The sequence below is a fragment of the Mustela nigripes genome, chromosome 13 (assembly GCF_022355385.1).
Source record: "Mustela nigripes isolate SB6536 chromosome 13, MUSNIG.SB6536, whole genome shotgun sequence".
Taxonomy (NCBI): domain Eukaryota; kingdom Metazoa; phylum Chordata; class Mammalia; order Carnivora; family Mustelidae; genus Mustela; species Mustela nigripes.
In genome coordinates, this window is record NC_081569.1 from 52,686,437 (window position 1) to 52,702,506 (window position 16,070).

The 16,070-nt window shown below is 38.0% G+C and overlaps 1 protein-coding gene and 1 non-coding gene across 2 annotated transcripts in view; one reads left to right on the forward strand and one right to left on the reverse strand.

Moving 5' to 3' along the window:
- Positions 1-16,070, forward strand: part of AVEN (apoptosis and caspase activation inhibitor) — a 179,450-nt gene that overhangs the window by 55,186 nt on the left and 108,194 nt on the right. The window lies entirely within an intron of this gene.
- Positions 7,882-7,988, reverse strand: LOC132000392 (U6 spliceosomal RNA). The gene has a single exon (XR_009399267.1). It is a non-coding gene; the product is annotated as a U6 spliceosomal RNA (small nuclear RNA).

The following is a 16,070-nucleotide window of genomic DNA, read 5'->3' on the forward strand; positions in this document are numbered from 1 at the left end:
TGATACTGTTTTGGGTGTGGATTGTCTAACTAGCTGCATCCTCAAAGCAATGTGCTCCCACGTCTAACAGCATCTAGCACGTTCCTCTCCACCGCTGCTGTCTCCTCCCTGTTTATCCTAAGGCTTCCTTGTAAAAAAGCAACATCATCCTTTAAAGGGGGGTTTGGGGAAGCAGAGCCGATAAAGGCTCATGATCAACGTCCTGTTTAGGTGGAAGTTGATAAGGGTCTAAAGAGAGCGAACACCTTCCTCATTCTCCTGACTATAATTGATATTATAATAATATTACACTGAGATTACTTGATGGTGAAATTTGATCTAAAACTGGCATGTAAGGTTTCATCTTGTCAAGAAGGGTATGCCTGATTGTTAATGGAATACTTTGTGTAAAGTACTTAAAAGTAGAATGGGGAATGTCCAAGTTATATAATAAAGGCTACTGTAATAATAGTACTAAAAAAAAGAGGGGTATCTGAGTGGTTCAGTTGAGTGTCTGGCTCTTGGTTTCAGGTCAGGTGGTGATCTTATGGGTCCTGGGATTGACTCCTGCATCAGGTTCTGCATGAAGTGGGTGTCTGCTTGAGATTCTGTCCCTCTGCCCCTACCCCTGCTTGCATGTTCTCTCTCTCTCTCTCTCTCTTTTTCTCTCTCTCTCTAACATAAATACATCTTTAATAATAATAAAAGTTATTTTAAAGCCTTTAATGAGGTCAGTATAGAGCCTCTTATAATATAAAAAGTGTGAAACAGATAAATTCAGAGGCTCTGAATTGGGATTAAGATTAATAATCCTTAATATTGTGAAAGTAAAGGGTTGCCTGGGTGGTTCAGTCCTTAAGTGTTTGCCTTCAGCTCAGGTCATGATCCCAAGGTGCTGGGATCGAACCCCGGCATCGGGCTCCCTGTTCAGTGGGAAGCCTGCTTCTCCCTCTTCCACTCCCCCTGCTTGTTCTTTCTCTTTCTCACTCTCTCTCTCTCTCTGACAAGTAAGTAAATAAAGTCTTAAAAAAAAAAAAAGATATTGAAAGTAAAGTCAGTGTAGTGTAACTGCAGTGTAGGAAATGTATTCTGGTAGTAGAGAATAGCACTTGACTGATGGCTGTCAGCTGATCTGGGTCTTGGTTCTGGCTGTCACTTATTAGGTACACGTTCTTAAAGGAGTGAAACTCTTGAAACCTTTAAAATTTTTTTTTCATTTAAAAGCTGTGAATTAGAAATAATACCAGCCTTGCTTTTTAGTCCAGGGTGGTTGTGAGGGTCATGGAGAATTATTTGAAGAATTGTAAAGTGCTATACCAAAGTCAATTATTTTACAGGCGAAGAAAGGCAAACTGTTGGGGTAGAATATGCTATGTAAGTGTGACGGGGGAGAAAAGCTAATCATCCTAGGGTCTATTCCATCCAACATTGTTGAAGCAAGAGAAAAGCCAATGTCATAAATGAATTGGATATTTTAGATGAAAAAAAAAAACTTTAAATGTACCTTTTCTGAGCAAAAGGTAGTATCCTCAAAAGATTAAACACCTGTAGGATACTCCATCATGTGTTCCCAGTGTGTCGTCGTACCTGAAATGGAATGGAAAGGATACCTTCGCAGGACTTGTTATGAAGATACTCTATTGGTCTCCGAATTCTTAGCTGTCTAAGAGTAGAATTGATGTAAATGAAATATCAGCGTATCCTGCTGATGTCGTGACTGAGTGTGCCGTATGTTTCCGATGGAACAGTGAGGGTGTCCACATACTGCTCTGTGGTGAGCATTCTTCTGAAGATTAAACCTGCCTCTCAGAGGTTTACTTGGCACTTGTGAAAAAAACTTGGTAGGGAGCCTCTGCGTCACTACTGTCCCTTGAATGTTGCCTCTGGTCTTTTAAAATCATGAAGTTTTAGAAAGCTTAATTGTTTTCTTCATCTCTTCATTTACTACTCGCTAGCTAGGTAGATAATTTATGTGGTTTTAGTATCTACCTTTCAAATTCTGTGGTTATAGAAAGATTTCTGCCTTCTGGGTTTTTTGTTTTTGTTTTTGTTTTCTTTTAAAGATTTGTTAGAGTGAGAGAGCATCAGTGAGTGGAGGGACAGAGGGGCAAGCAGACTCCCTGCTCACTGGGTAACCCAGTGGGTCTCAATCCCAGGACCTTATGACCTAAGCCAAATCCAGATGCTTAATTTCCTGAGCCACCCAGGTGCCCCATTGCTTTCTATTTATAAAGAGTTTAATCTTTATAAAAATTTTTTTTTAAATATTTTATTTATTCATTGGACAGACAGAGATCACAAGTAGGCAGAGAAGCAGGCAGAGAGAGAAGGAAGCAGGCTCCCCGCTGAGCAGAGAGCCCGATGCGGGACTCGATCCCAGGACCCTGGGATCATGACCTGAGCCGAAGGCAGAGGCTTAAACCACTGAGCCACCCAGGCGCCCCCTCTTTATAAAAATTTATAGTGCTATTTGAGGTTATCATGAATGACTGTGAATAACCAAAATTAATAGAATGCTAAGTTTGTTATCATGAGTTTCTGCCTCCACAGTGGCAGAAACGTGAGTCACATCTGTCAGACAATTAGGCCCCTGGGCTTTTGGGCGTTCTGCTGTTTGGAGAATGGTATGTCTGTTGAGGGTAGATCTTTTTATCCTTAGCATATGGCATAGCACACAGTTCACAGATATAAAGCTTGCAGAATGGATGAGTAAGCTGTTGTGTGCGGTTTTTGGTGTGATGTGGTGCATCTGCTCTTAGAGTTGTCTCCTTTTTAAGTCCTGAAGTCTTAAGAAGATGGTCCTCAGTGAAAAGCACCTCATTTTGTAGCCTGACCTGAATCTGTTCCAACAAGTGAGAAAGGTGGTCAAGTTGCAGAATATCTTGTAAATGGATTCATTTACTACTAAGTGACATTAAGGACCAATTATTTATTTTTTGAGCATTTTCTTTTCTTTCTTTCTTTCTTTCTTTTTTTTAAAGATTCTATTTATTCATTTGACAGAGAGAGTGAGAGACACAAGCAGGCAGAGCAGCAGAGGGAAGGGGAGAAGCAGGCTCCCCACTGAGCAAGGAGCCCAATGTGGGGCTCGATCCCAGGAGCCTGGGATCATGACCTGAGCCGAAGGCAGTTGCTTAACTGACTGAGCCACCCAGGTGCCCTGAACATTTTATTTTCTAATACTTCTTAGATTTTAGAGAAGAATTGCAAAGATAGTGCAGTGTTCCATATACTCTTCATCTAGCTTCTCTTAATGTTATTATGTTATGTAACCATAGTATATCTATCAAAAATAAGAAATTAACATTGTTATATTATGGACTTTGAATTTTTTCAGTTACCCCCTCCCCAACTGGTGTTCTTTTTCTGTTCCAACTTTGGATACCACACTGCATTTATTTAACTGATTAGTTTCTGCCAGTTTGTAAGTTTCTCAGTCTTACCTGGACTTGACACTTTGAGGAATAGTGCTTAGGTATTTCGTAGGATGTCCCTCAATTTGGGTCCTTCTGATATTGTCTCATGGTTTGGTGGCGCAAGTTACAGATTTTGGGGGCTGATGATGATGGGCCTTTCTTGTTGGGTCACATCAGTGGACATGTGATATAAACATGACTTCTTACTAACAATATTAACTTCGATCATTTGATTATGATGATATCTGCCAAGTTTCGCCAGTTGTAGTTAGTTGCCATTCTCTTCACTGGAAGGGAGTGACTTGCTCCTACTCATACGCAAGGGGGTGGGGATTAAGCTTTACCTACTAGAGGGAGGAATGTCAAGGAATTTTGTATAAGTTAAGGCAATGACAGTAAATAATAAATATTTTGGGGGAAATATTTTGAGGCTATGCAAATACCTTGTTTCTCTCTAAAGGTTTGGGGGAGCCAGCTCTCTAAGAATAAGGCCAAGAATTGCCTGAGACAAGAGGTCAAGCTGTAATGACCATACACTTACTTGACCTTTTTCATTTATGGTTTCTTGCAGAGCTATAAATGTGTATATAAGTGAAAATGATAAATGATGTTATTTCTGTGTCATTGACTCTTATGTTCATTTTTTTGAGGAATAAATGTATTTGTATTAAACAAATAGGGTTAATGAAGTTACATTTGTGAAACAAGGTAAAGCATCAGTTATTGACTTTAATTTCTTCCTCATTAATCAGTTACAAAATGCTTATTTTATCGTATAGTGTTTGTTGGCTACTGAGTAAGAAGGTGCCTGTGTGAGTGTGTGTGTGTGTGTGTGTGTGTGTGTGTGTGTGTGTGTATGTGTATGATTAGTTACATTCCAAGTGACTTCTATGGCAGTGATTTAATAGTCAAATTGCATTTCACCTTTGGAACTGAGATTTGGCTTTTTAACTATATTATTGTGTTGCTCCAGAACAGATTTAATAATGAGCTGTTCTCAGAAATACTTTAATTTCCTCCTTTTTCTCCTGCCTCCCTCCCCCAGGGACAGAATTTCTAATTCTTGGGGTCATCAGAGTGGAGGGGGTTGGTTGGGTGGGGCCCAAATGGAGAGGGAGTGATATGGTAGTAGTTTGCAATGGAGAAGGCAACATTGTTGGGAAATAAATCAGGGCCAACTTTTGTATTAGGCTGAATAACAGTAACTATCTTAATTTGGGGAGTAGGGGTTGATGAGGTATAGGCACAAACAAATGTGTTATAGTTGTTCTTATTTATAGAGCCCCAACTGGGTATTTGCTACTTTAAGTATAACATTTTAATTTCAAAGTAACCTTGCAAGGTCAGTATTAGACAATTTTTTTAAAGAACTATTTTTATTTATTTATTTGACAGACAGAGATCACAAGCACGTGGAGAGGCAGGCAGAGAGAGAAGGAAGGGAAGCAGGCTCTCTGCCGAGCAGAGACCCCGATGCGGGGCTCAATCCCAGGACCCTGGGATCATGACCCGAGCCTAAGGCAGAGGCTTTAACTCACTGAGTCACCCAGGCGCCCCAGTATTAGACAATTTTATAGAGGAGGCAAATTAAACTCAAGGAAGTTAGATAGCTTGCCTGATGTCACATAATTAATATATGATGGAATTGTACTATGAATTTCTATCAGTCTGATTCCAAAACCCATTATTACTCTTTATGCTGAACTCTTGCTTCCTGCCCACAGTTGGCTGTGTTCTACTGGTAGATTGTGTAGAAAATGAGTTGTTTCATAGTTTGGGAATAATTATTTCCCCCTGCCCTCACTTTGTAGTAAAACAAAGAACAAAACACACAACACATAGACACACCCCTTTGGCTACTTTTAAAAAATTATCTTTGTTGGATAGTTTGACACCTTTTGGTCTGGTTATGACAATGGAAACATTACCCTTGTCACTAGCTGCGTGTGTCATTTAAACTGAAAAATCTGGAAAACAAAATATGGATTCATTTCATCTCTCTGACTTGTATTATGACAGAGGTACTCAGGAGCTCTAATATAGAAGTGAGTTTTCCTTGACTGGTAATTATTAGCTCAAGCAAAAAAGATACTTTGTGTTAAACTCTATATGCTGTGTAAGTGTAAATGAAATTCATCTGCTTTATATGCGGAAACATGACAAGGCATCACTAGTGTTAATATTTTTCACATTACCTATTGGATTTCTTATTTAGATATCTTCTCCCCATAATTCTGAGAAAAAAAAAAAAAAAAAAAAACAAGAGGGATTGATGCCAGGGCTTGGAGATGCCATAGAAGTTGTGATGTATAGGCATACATAAACCCAGTTGAATCTCAGTAGCCCACTGAGCATTTTTGCTATTTGATGATTCTGATAGTAATGTAGAGAGTACTTAACTTGCAAAGTGTTTCTGAATCCCAGGTTAGTCTTTTTATTTTATGAGTTTTGATTGAAGGCTCTAGTGATAACTAATTTTTTAGGGTTGGCTAGATTTAACTGTAGGAGATAAATGTATCAATGATATTGCAAGTTAGTAGTTTTTATACTATCCTTGAAGATTTAACTGGCATTTGGTATAAATGCGATTTGGGAACGAGCTAAGGAAATTACCCGCACCTTGACTTAGAGCAGGAAGTAGTTTGGGGCTCTCTGTACAGAGGTGATGAGAAATGGGCCAGGTTGTGGAGCAAGTTTTATCTTTAGACCTCTGCTTCTTTATTCTCTATTCTTTCCCATTTAGGCACTTGACCAAGTACTGTAATGCCCGAGGCTTTTATGTACTAATTTCTGCTTTGCCTGCTCTCCTGGTACTGCTCCCAGGAAACCTATTCTTGTACATTTAGTATTCGTACCTTGTGCTCATGTCATGTATGGCCACGAGGCCACAGCAGGAGAGCTTGGCGGGAATGTTGTTTGGGAGGGAGTCCATTGGGGTGTTCATGTTTAGGACTGTATACCAGGGCACCCTTATAGAAGTAAAGCGACAGGCAAAGTGAAATCATTTTTAGAACAGGCTACTTGGTAAGATCTTGTCAATTTACAGCATTCCCAGTGCACGGGTACTTGAAGGTTATGCTGCTAACAGAAAGATATTATTAAATCCACTCCATGTAGGAGTGTGCCTGTCTGTTAACCATACAGTATAATTTCCAAATAAGAATTTGCTGCTCCTGATGTAACTATAAAATCCTGTATCTTTAGCTCTACGTGTTTGATATCCTGGTACCTCCTCTCCTTTGTGCCTGGTTGCTGTGAGCCATGCTAGTTTACTACAGTGTTGTTTAAAAAAAGTACTAATTCAGCTAGAATATCTTGTATTTTCTTCCCTGTTATCTTTAAGCTTTTTTCCCCCCCAATACGCAAAATCATAGTGAAAAAGTGAGTTGTTTCTTGTTTTGAAAGCCAGAGAATTAAAAGCAAAACCTACAAAAAACCCAGAGAATCAACTATCATCACATAATGAATTCCTAGCTAGAGCAAGTTAGTGTTCATCTGAATGGTTTCTTCTAATTCCAGTTTACAATTTCTTGGATTGTCCTGCTCTACTGACCAGCAGTTTTCATAAGGAAAATATACAGCCACATGAAATTGCTTTTTTTCCTGATCACTAAGGTCCCTGTTGTCCTCTGTGTGTGCCTTTTAAGATTCCTTAGCATGCCAAATTAACTGCTGTTAGTTGATTGAAGTTGGTGAGTTCTGAATCTTGGGTGTCTTTTTCTCCTCAGTCCTCAAAAGGCAGCATAGAATGCACTCTCTGAAAACAATCTTATATAGCATTTGGTCCAAGTCTTTTCACTTTTCAGATGGGAACAGTAAAAATCCTATAGGTTGGGTTTTAACAAAGCTGCAGCTCCTTGGAGGTGAGTGGCTCAGATAAGTCTCTTTTCTCTATGTTCATGGACAGTGTGGTATTTGGGTCATAGCAGTAGACGCCCCCAATGCGTTCAATTTTTATTTTGGAGGAGAATTTGAGAGTCAATTCCCTTAGTGTTGTGTCCTTTGGGGTAAACTATAGTCAGATTGTTATGCAGAGAGGAAGTAGAGATGACTTTTTCAGAGTTAAAAAAAAATGTGGATATTCTCAAGTATATAGACCTTCCTAAACAGGCTCATGTAGGATGAAAAAGCAACCTGGAGGGCTGTATAAGCCAAAAGGTCTGCCCTATCATGTGCTCTTTGGTCCACCTTGTTCTGCTACTCCTACTCCCTACTCTGACCCGACATGGACTCTTACCTCTTTCTTCTATCTTTTTTTCACATTTGCTCTTGTTAGAATGGGGGCTTCAGGGTGAAAGTATTACTCCACTGGTCTTCATGTTTGTGAGTTCTAGCCTTCTAATGTTCCTTGGGTGTAGGAACCATGGGAAAGGAGTAGACAGGCTGATGTCTGTTTTTCTCAGACTCTTTAGAGACCAATCTGTATAATTTAATTTTTATTTCAATATTTGCTTCCAATTTTTAGCAATAATCGCACCTCGGATAAAAAAATATGGAACGCTTCACAAATTTGCGTGTCATCCTTGCGCAGGGGCCATGCTAATCTTCTCTGTATCGTTCCAATTTTAGTATATGTGCTGCCGAAGCGAGCACTGCTTCCAATTTTTAAATAGTCTGGTACCACAACACGTTCAGGGGTGCTCAGGAAATACCAGTCCAATCTGTCTGGAATGCCGGTTTGTGCTGGGTCTCTGCCTGTGGAACAATTTCCTTCTCCTTCATACTGTCCTTGAGGGAGAGCGAACATGGGAATTGTGCTCCTTGAGGTCACTGGGTTGGGGTCCATCAGCCGGACTCTCGGTATGTGGTCATAGCCTCCTTCTGAAAGAATGTAAACCTATGAAATTGGAAACTACCATGATATGCAGTGGTTTATGTGCTTATGAATGAAGATGAGGGGAGGTTTATTGGAATCTGTCTCCAGCATTTGTTGGCTGTCCATCAGATGACCTTTCTGTGATGGAGTGTCTGAGAAACCCTATCTTTTAAGGTGACCATATTGGAGTTCATTCTCCACTCTTACTCTGAAGGCACACTTTCCTGTCTCACTGTAAAGAGTCCAGCCTCTGGGTTCCCTTTATATATAGTTATTGTTGTGATTTTTGTTGATTTTGTTTCTAAAAAGGAGAGTGGGTGATTTTTTCTGGCTGCCCTCACAGTGAGGTCATGCACATTTTTAACTTTCCTAGCTCTTGGGTACCAACTTGAACCCAAAATACATATTTATTTATTTATTTTACAAGATGTTAACCTTGCTGTAATGTTTGTACCTTTGTAACCATGAGTTTAGGTATGTCTTTGCTACATGAGAAATCACTGGTGAGAATTGGTTTTCTTCTCAAGGGACCCTGTAATATTGATTATTTTACTTCCATGTAGGATGTCAGTTCGCCACAGGAAGTTGGCACAGAGAGGGAGTAGAGATGATGTGGGAAAAGAAATTAGCCTGTCATTCTATTGTCTAGGACATTTGTTTCAAAAGTTTGGCTGGGCATCTGACATAGGAAGGGTACATATTTTTAAAAAATGTCTTTGTCTTGGTATTTATGCTAACATAAAATATTTGTAATGAAGATAGTTGTATAATTATAACCACAAAATTTCCCTCTCCTGACTTACAAATCTTAGTAAAGATATGTACATTATAATTGGCTCCTGACCTAGTAATCTCAAGGAATAAAGTTGTAAAGTTGTTTTTCCTCCCAGACCTGTTTATGGAGGGGTCATAAAAAAAAAAAAGATGAAAAAGTGGCAAAAATTGATCCTTGTTGAAACTAGGTGGTGAGTACATGGGTGTTGGTCATTTGTTTGAAAAATTCCTAGTAAAAAAATTCCTAAGTAAATAAGGAATAGTGCTGGAGATGCTCAATGAGTAGAAACAAATTACATAATCAGTAGGTCACCATAACTGCATGTGTTGGGGGGATAGAAAATATTTCCTCTTAACAAAGAAAAAATTGCTTTATCAATATATCCTGTTAGATATAACATTTAGTGGTGTATAGTTCCTAATACTTGAGCTCTGTCTCACTCTCAAAGTCAAGTAAATTATAAGAGTCCACAAATCTGGGGCACCTGGGTGGCTCAGTGGGTTAAAGCCTCTGCCTTTGGCTCGGGTCATTATCCTAGGGTCCTGGGATCGAGTCCCACATTGGACTCTCTGCTCGGTGGGGAGCCTGCTTCCTCCTCTCTCTCTGCCTGCCTCTCTGCCTACTTGTGACCTCTCTGTCAAATAAATAAATAAATAAATAAATAAATAAATAAATAAATAAAATCTTAGGGGGGGTAAAAAAGAGTCCACAAACCTATAATCAACTAAAAGCAACTAAAATGTTTGGCATAATATTATAGGTGAAAGAATATTATGAAGAGGGGAGACCCTCTTGGTATTTCCAGCAGTAAAATTCTGTTGATTTCGCACACTGAGTTGTGACTTCTATTTTGACAAATTTGTGTTTCATTTCCATGCCTTACTTCTTGACTGCATATGTTATGATTTAACTGTCTTTAATAGTCTAACTCAAACTATACATGTTTATTTTTTATTATTTTAAGGAATAGGAGAATGAATTTATTTTATTCATTTTATTTTTTTTTTTTAAGTAAACTCTACATGCAGTTGAGGGGTTCAAACTCACAACCCAGAGTTCAAGAGTCACATGCTCTACTGACTGAGCCAGCCAGGCGCCCCAGATTACAGATGTTTAATCCTTGTTTATGTACTTGTAATTTATTTGAATTCTAGGTCTTGGTTGCTTGGTCATTGTTGAGACAACAGAATAATGGAGTAGCATTCTGCATGTCTGAGCAGCCGTGTTTGGCAGCCTGTGCCCACTTGGGCCAGAAAAAGCTATTGCTTGACATAACTCAGACCGGTGTTAGACTACTTGGCAATGTCTGTGTAGAAATACATGTGTTAAAATAGAGAATACCTTTGTAGATCCTCTAGGTGGCAGAACAATTACAACAAATAAGCTTTAGGAGCTGTTCCAAGACGTATAGAGAGGGGAGAGTACAGGAGAGAAGGCATGAAAAGGGGTCTTCTAGCTAGTGGGGTTCTGTGCTTTCTATCTGGACCCAACCGGGTTTTATGTGCTCTTTGTCTTGCTTTTATGTATTTTATGTTTTGACATTTTACCTAAGATCTTGTCTGAAACAATGTAATACTGCTAAAAAAAAAAATATATAGGATGTCGAAGCTCAAAAAATCTTGAGCTGTGTACATCAAAACAGCCTCAATAAAGGCGTTCGTCCATGTGTCCTGAGCATTTCTAGGGAGTGTAGCTGACTCTACCCCCAATCCACATGTTGATGAATTCTAGAGCAATGCTGGCCTGCTTGAATACCTTCTTACCTTGAATTCTATCATAAAGGAAAATGTGCAGCATAGGCTTTAGCCTTTATTCCTGCTTTGAAAGAGATCACCATTGTTGACACAGATTTAACAGATAAGTCTGATGATACTGTGGCTTTCAAACTCAAAGGAAATTTGACTTAGATACTTGCATAGATTTATTCCTCACATAGAACACAGAATAAATGTAAAATATTTAAGTATGGCACTTCCCCCACTCTTATCTTTGAATGAATCAGAAAGCTGGCTGTAGTTAGTATCCTTTCAATTTCTCTTGCAAAATGCTTGTCCACATCCTTCTGTAATCACTTTTCAAAAGCAAGGCCTATTTAGATCCTTTTGGACAATTGAAGTTCTGCATCACAAGATGGTTTGGCAAATGTGACTTCCATGTATCAAATGCATCAAAAGTCTAAGGGAGCAAATTTCCTATCCCATATTTGTATCCTCATGATATCCTATGGTATACTTGACTGGGCTGGTCTATTTATAGCTGTTAGTTCAGCATTACTCCTCCAAAAAGTTCCCCTCCTTGAGACTTTCCCATATTTGTCCCATTTTCTCATTACCAATGAAGCTGGGGTATATTCTAGAATCCCCATTCTTCCACCTTTTTGATGAGCTTGTACCTGAGAATGTCTTAAGAGACATTTTCACATTCATTTTAACACAACTATGGATAACTAGTCCCGTGCTTGGAAATAAAGCATGAGCGAGATGCGGTCCTCATTTTTGAGGCTCTCACCCACAAGGATGAAGACTTTAATAGGCAAGATAGGTACATAAATGGGTTTTCAATACAATTAAACAGAATGTTAAAAAAAAAAAAGAGGTATTATTAGGGGCACCTGGGTGGCTCAGTCAGTTAAGCATCTGACTTTTGATTTAAGATCAGGTCATGATCTCAGGGTCATGAGGTTGGCTCCATGCTGGGCATAGAGACTGCTTAAGTTTCTCCCTTTCTTTCTGCCCCTCCCCCCTTAAAACAAAAGTGGGACCAGAAGTGCTGTGAAAGTTCCTAGACAGCTCTTCTATACGTATCACCACAGGTTACCCCCAATTACTGCATGCAGAGGAATGCGTCCCTGCAACACATAGGAAGGCATGCAGTTGGTGAAGAATTAGAGTGGAACCACGTCATGTACTAAGCCTGATAGATTTAGGTTATGCACCAACCAGCAAATTTAAGCTATTGTACCAAGAAAGTTCTAGAAACAGCTAAAGATTTTTTTGGGGATAATTGAACTGGGAATAGATTTTGCTACTCAAAGTTGTGATTCGATGCAACATCAATATACTGATAAGCAGTAAATCGGAAGGCGTATATATTCTGACGACAGCAGTGTAACCTCAAGCCTTAGGTCTATAAAAGTGGTAATGTTTTCTGACTGATCTGGATTCTTGCGTTATTTCACGAATGCCTCCAATGCCATGTGAAACATGGGGGATGGCAGGATCTCCAAACAACTGTTGACAATCAACTGGGAGTCATTAACCAGTACACAGGACTGGGGAAATGCTTTAGTAATTCTTGAATACACCATTTTTGAAGCAGACTGCAACTGTAGACAACAAATGTCCATTTGGCTTGTAATTATTCGTGGAGTTATGTAAAAAATATCTTTACATGGGCTCTGAGTCTAGGAGACTAAGACAAATGACTGCTGTTTTGTATCAGGGCTATTGCACCTCATCAAGGAATAAACGACAAGTGTTCAGTGCAGAAGGACTGGTGGTTTTGCTTTGTCCTTTGCAGCCAGAGTGGCGTAAGAAGTAGAGGAGAGATGGTCTATGTATGTGCCGTGTTAAGAGGAGCTCTCATGCTGTCTTCTTTGTTGAGCTCTAAGTCCCAACTTCTTTTTATTTTTGCAAATTTTTGAAGAGTTTGATAGAACACAGTGATTCTGCTTATTAAAGAGATACTCTTTTTATTTTATGAGTTGTTTTTCTTAAAAGGATGCTCACCAACCCCTCCCTGCCCCCATGTTATCATACTAGTTTATATGCTATACACTAATTAATTTATGTCATGGGATCACTGTATAACTTAGGAGTCCCTTCTCATTTGGAGCACTTCATTTCCATTTTAAGAGTAGTAGCAGTATTTCTCTGGAGACCAGGGTGAAATTTTGCATAGATTCCTCTGTTCTCTTACGTTCCTTTTCCATTATTGTCTGGTTGCTTACTGGTACTTTCCTTCCTTCCATTTTATCTGTGAGTTTTATTAACACGATGTTTACTCTCTTTTAAATTATTAATGCAGTAAGCTGTGAAATGGCACTTTTATCTTTAATAGTTGATGCTGTGAAAGTGACAGATGCAATGAGAGCATCCTTCTCTAATTCGGCTCCTGTCGTGCATCCCTTTAGTGTCTCTGTGACTTGACTTGAAATGACAGTGCTCGTGTCTCTTTTGTAGCTGGTTCACACTGAAAGGATATAATCATCTGTTTGATATCACAGCCACTTCCCCAGCTACAGACTGTGATGTCACAAACCAAAGATTATTCTCTCTCAGCAGGAAGAAGCTGGAGAGGAGATGAATCTCCATGATGAACCATCATCCGTATTCAAATTTGATCATTTCATAAAGAAAATTAACCATGATGAGGAAGAAATGTACTGGCTAGTTGAAATACCCTTTTGACTTAGCTTGAAAAACTTTACCATTATACTGGAACAAGAGAAATTCTTTCAAAAATTCTAAGTCAAAATTTGAGAGTTATAATAATGCAAGTATCAGTACTTTTTAAAAAAACTGAGTTAAAAATATTATGTCATGCCAGTCTCTTTAAGTTAAATGTTACACTGAAAAAATGAATTTTAGGTCTATTTCTAACTTCATATGCAAAATTATGTTGCTTGTTATTTCAGACAAAGATGACATGCTGGTCTGAAAAAGGTCAACAAAGACACTAAATGAATATACTTTATTTTGACCTGTATAACTACTTTTATTTTCTCATGGCTTAAGCCAAAAGTTTATAACTTTTGGATGATTTGAAGTGAGCAGAATCTATGGATAGAGTCACAGATACCATTGTAAGACCATTGTAGCGATGATATTTGCTCCATCTCTATGACAAGAATCCAATATTACACAATTATGTTACTTTAAAGTATACTTTCATAAAATATGTAGACATGAAATACATGTTGAATTACAGAAGTAATTAGGCAATCACTGGATAATTCCCAAGAATGTTCAAAATCTCTTTAATTGTTCAGTCTATCAACACAAGGAAAGAACTCCTATAAATAAACCAAATCTTCAGGTGTAAGCATAAAATTCCTTATCCATGTGTACTCATGAGATGCTGATTTTGAAACAATTTTCAGCATTTCAGCACATCATTAACAAATGATTTGTTAAAAAGTAGTTAATTTTTTTTCACTAAAATGAAGAGGAAAATGTAGGTTATTCCAGATTGATAGAATGTGTGTGTGTTTTACTTTTTTAGAAAGCTGTTATTTAAACCTCAGTAATTATTATTCCAAATGCAATATTATAGAGAAAATATCTTGATTTAATAGAAAAGAAAAACTGGGACAGATACTGACACAGGCCTCAGGGGAGGAGGTGTAGTGTCCGTCCGTCATTGTCCTCAGAAGTCATAGAAGCAGAGTCCTCAAACTGGTGTACATTCCAGTGAGTAAATAAAACCTGGAAGACTTCATGAGTATAATTTTATGCCCCCTTCAGTTCTACTTATTGGAAGCAAATTGTTTGAGCATACTATTGTGAATCTCATTTTCTGCCCAAGTTAATTAAAAAAAAAAAAAGACTCCTTCATTATTGAGTTGAAACAGTGACATTTTCACTTATAAGCCCATTTTCAAAGCATGTCTGTTTATCAAATATGATATCATAATAAAAAAAAGATGAAAAGAATCCTTAAGATTTCAGGTAAGTCCAGATGTAGGTAAGAAAACAATACTGCTAACTTAGGGCTGGTATACAAAGAAAGTATTTTGAAATTTTGAGATAAAGATTTTTCTCTGAGGCAAATGGGTACATTATACCATCATTGCTTGCATGTAAGTTGCTGCTTTGGTACAGGAAAATGATAAGTAAACGTCTGTAATGAATTCAGATGCAGAAGATGATACTTAAGGTTCTTTATGGACTGTTTTGAAAAGTCAAAGGATCATGTAATTCACTTTATTAATTAGGCTTTGAAAAAAGGAAAGAATTTAGTGAAATGGAAGAGAAGAATTTTAAACTGCTTTTTTTTAGATAGGTACTGAATAATTACTTCTGATAACTTTCCTTGTATTATCAGATGATCTCTATTGTTAAGTGTGATTTGGAATCACACTTTTATTGTTTCCTTTATCTCTTGTCTTCTAAGTTATTAGAAATGTATTATTTATTTTAGGGCTTCTTTGTGAACAGATTAAGCTTTGAACTTTTCCTATTGAATTTATATGCAAACTAATACAGTTGAATTTTGGATAAAAATCTATGTTAGGGAATGAAAATTCAATCTTTTCTGCTTTTTCTTTTTAATATGTAAGACAGTCTCTCTAGAAGTCTCATTATGGGGTGATTTCTAGGGAATTTCTAAAAGGCACTTGTACTCTTTACAATTCTTTGATGGCCCCAGTAGTTCTTTACATTTTGCTCTTTGGACCATTGATCTGAGTTAAAGCTTTTGAGGTATTAAGATACCAGATATCTTTTTGTTCTGTTGTTAAATCAGAAAAATGTCCTTATTTAATCCAGTACAACAATGTGCCCAGTACCATTAGGGTAAATTAACCCCATTCTACTGTTATACCAGACCTTAGTTTGCCAGAGATTGTTTTTCTTTAGTGTGAATGAGAGTGACATCACCACTTTTCTTGTTTGGTAATGATAAAAATCAGTTACTGAGCTTTATTCTCTTGCATTGATAGACATATTAAAAATGCATTAATATTTCTTTGTTTTACCAAGTGCCCCGGGAAACAAATCGCGTCTGAATGTTTGGTATATAACATCTGTGAATGGCTCTTGTGCCCTGCTCAGGGCTCTCTTCACGCATTTATTTTTTTTTGCCCAAGCTACTCAATAAAAAAAAAAAAAAAAATTGGGATCTTAAGAATGAAGACAAAGATGGGACATACCCAGTGAAAAATGAGTGAGACTCTGGGGCTGTTTTTATCTAGTTATGAATGAGTGGTTTACGCAGCATAAGTAAAAACAAGTGTTTACCTCAGAAGGCTGAAATCTGCATAGAGCTTAAGGGAGGCTCGAGTGAAATTCAAATCTGCTGGCTCCTTCACAGCAGCACCAGGTTTAGTTTCGGTAGTCAGGGTATAAAGTAATGTTATAAAATT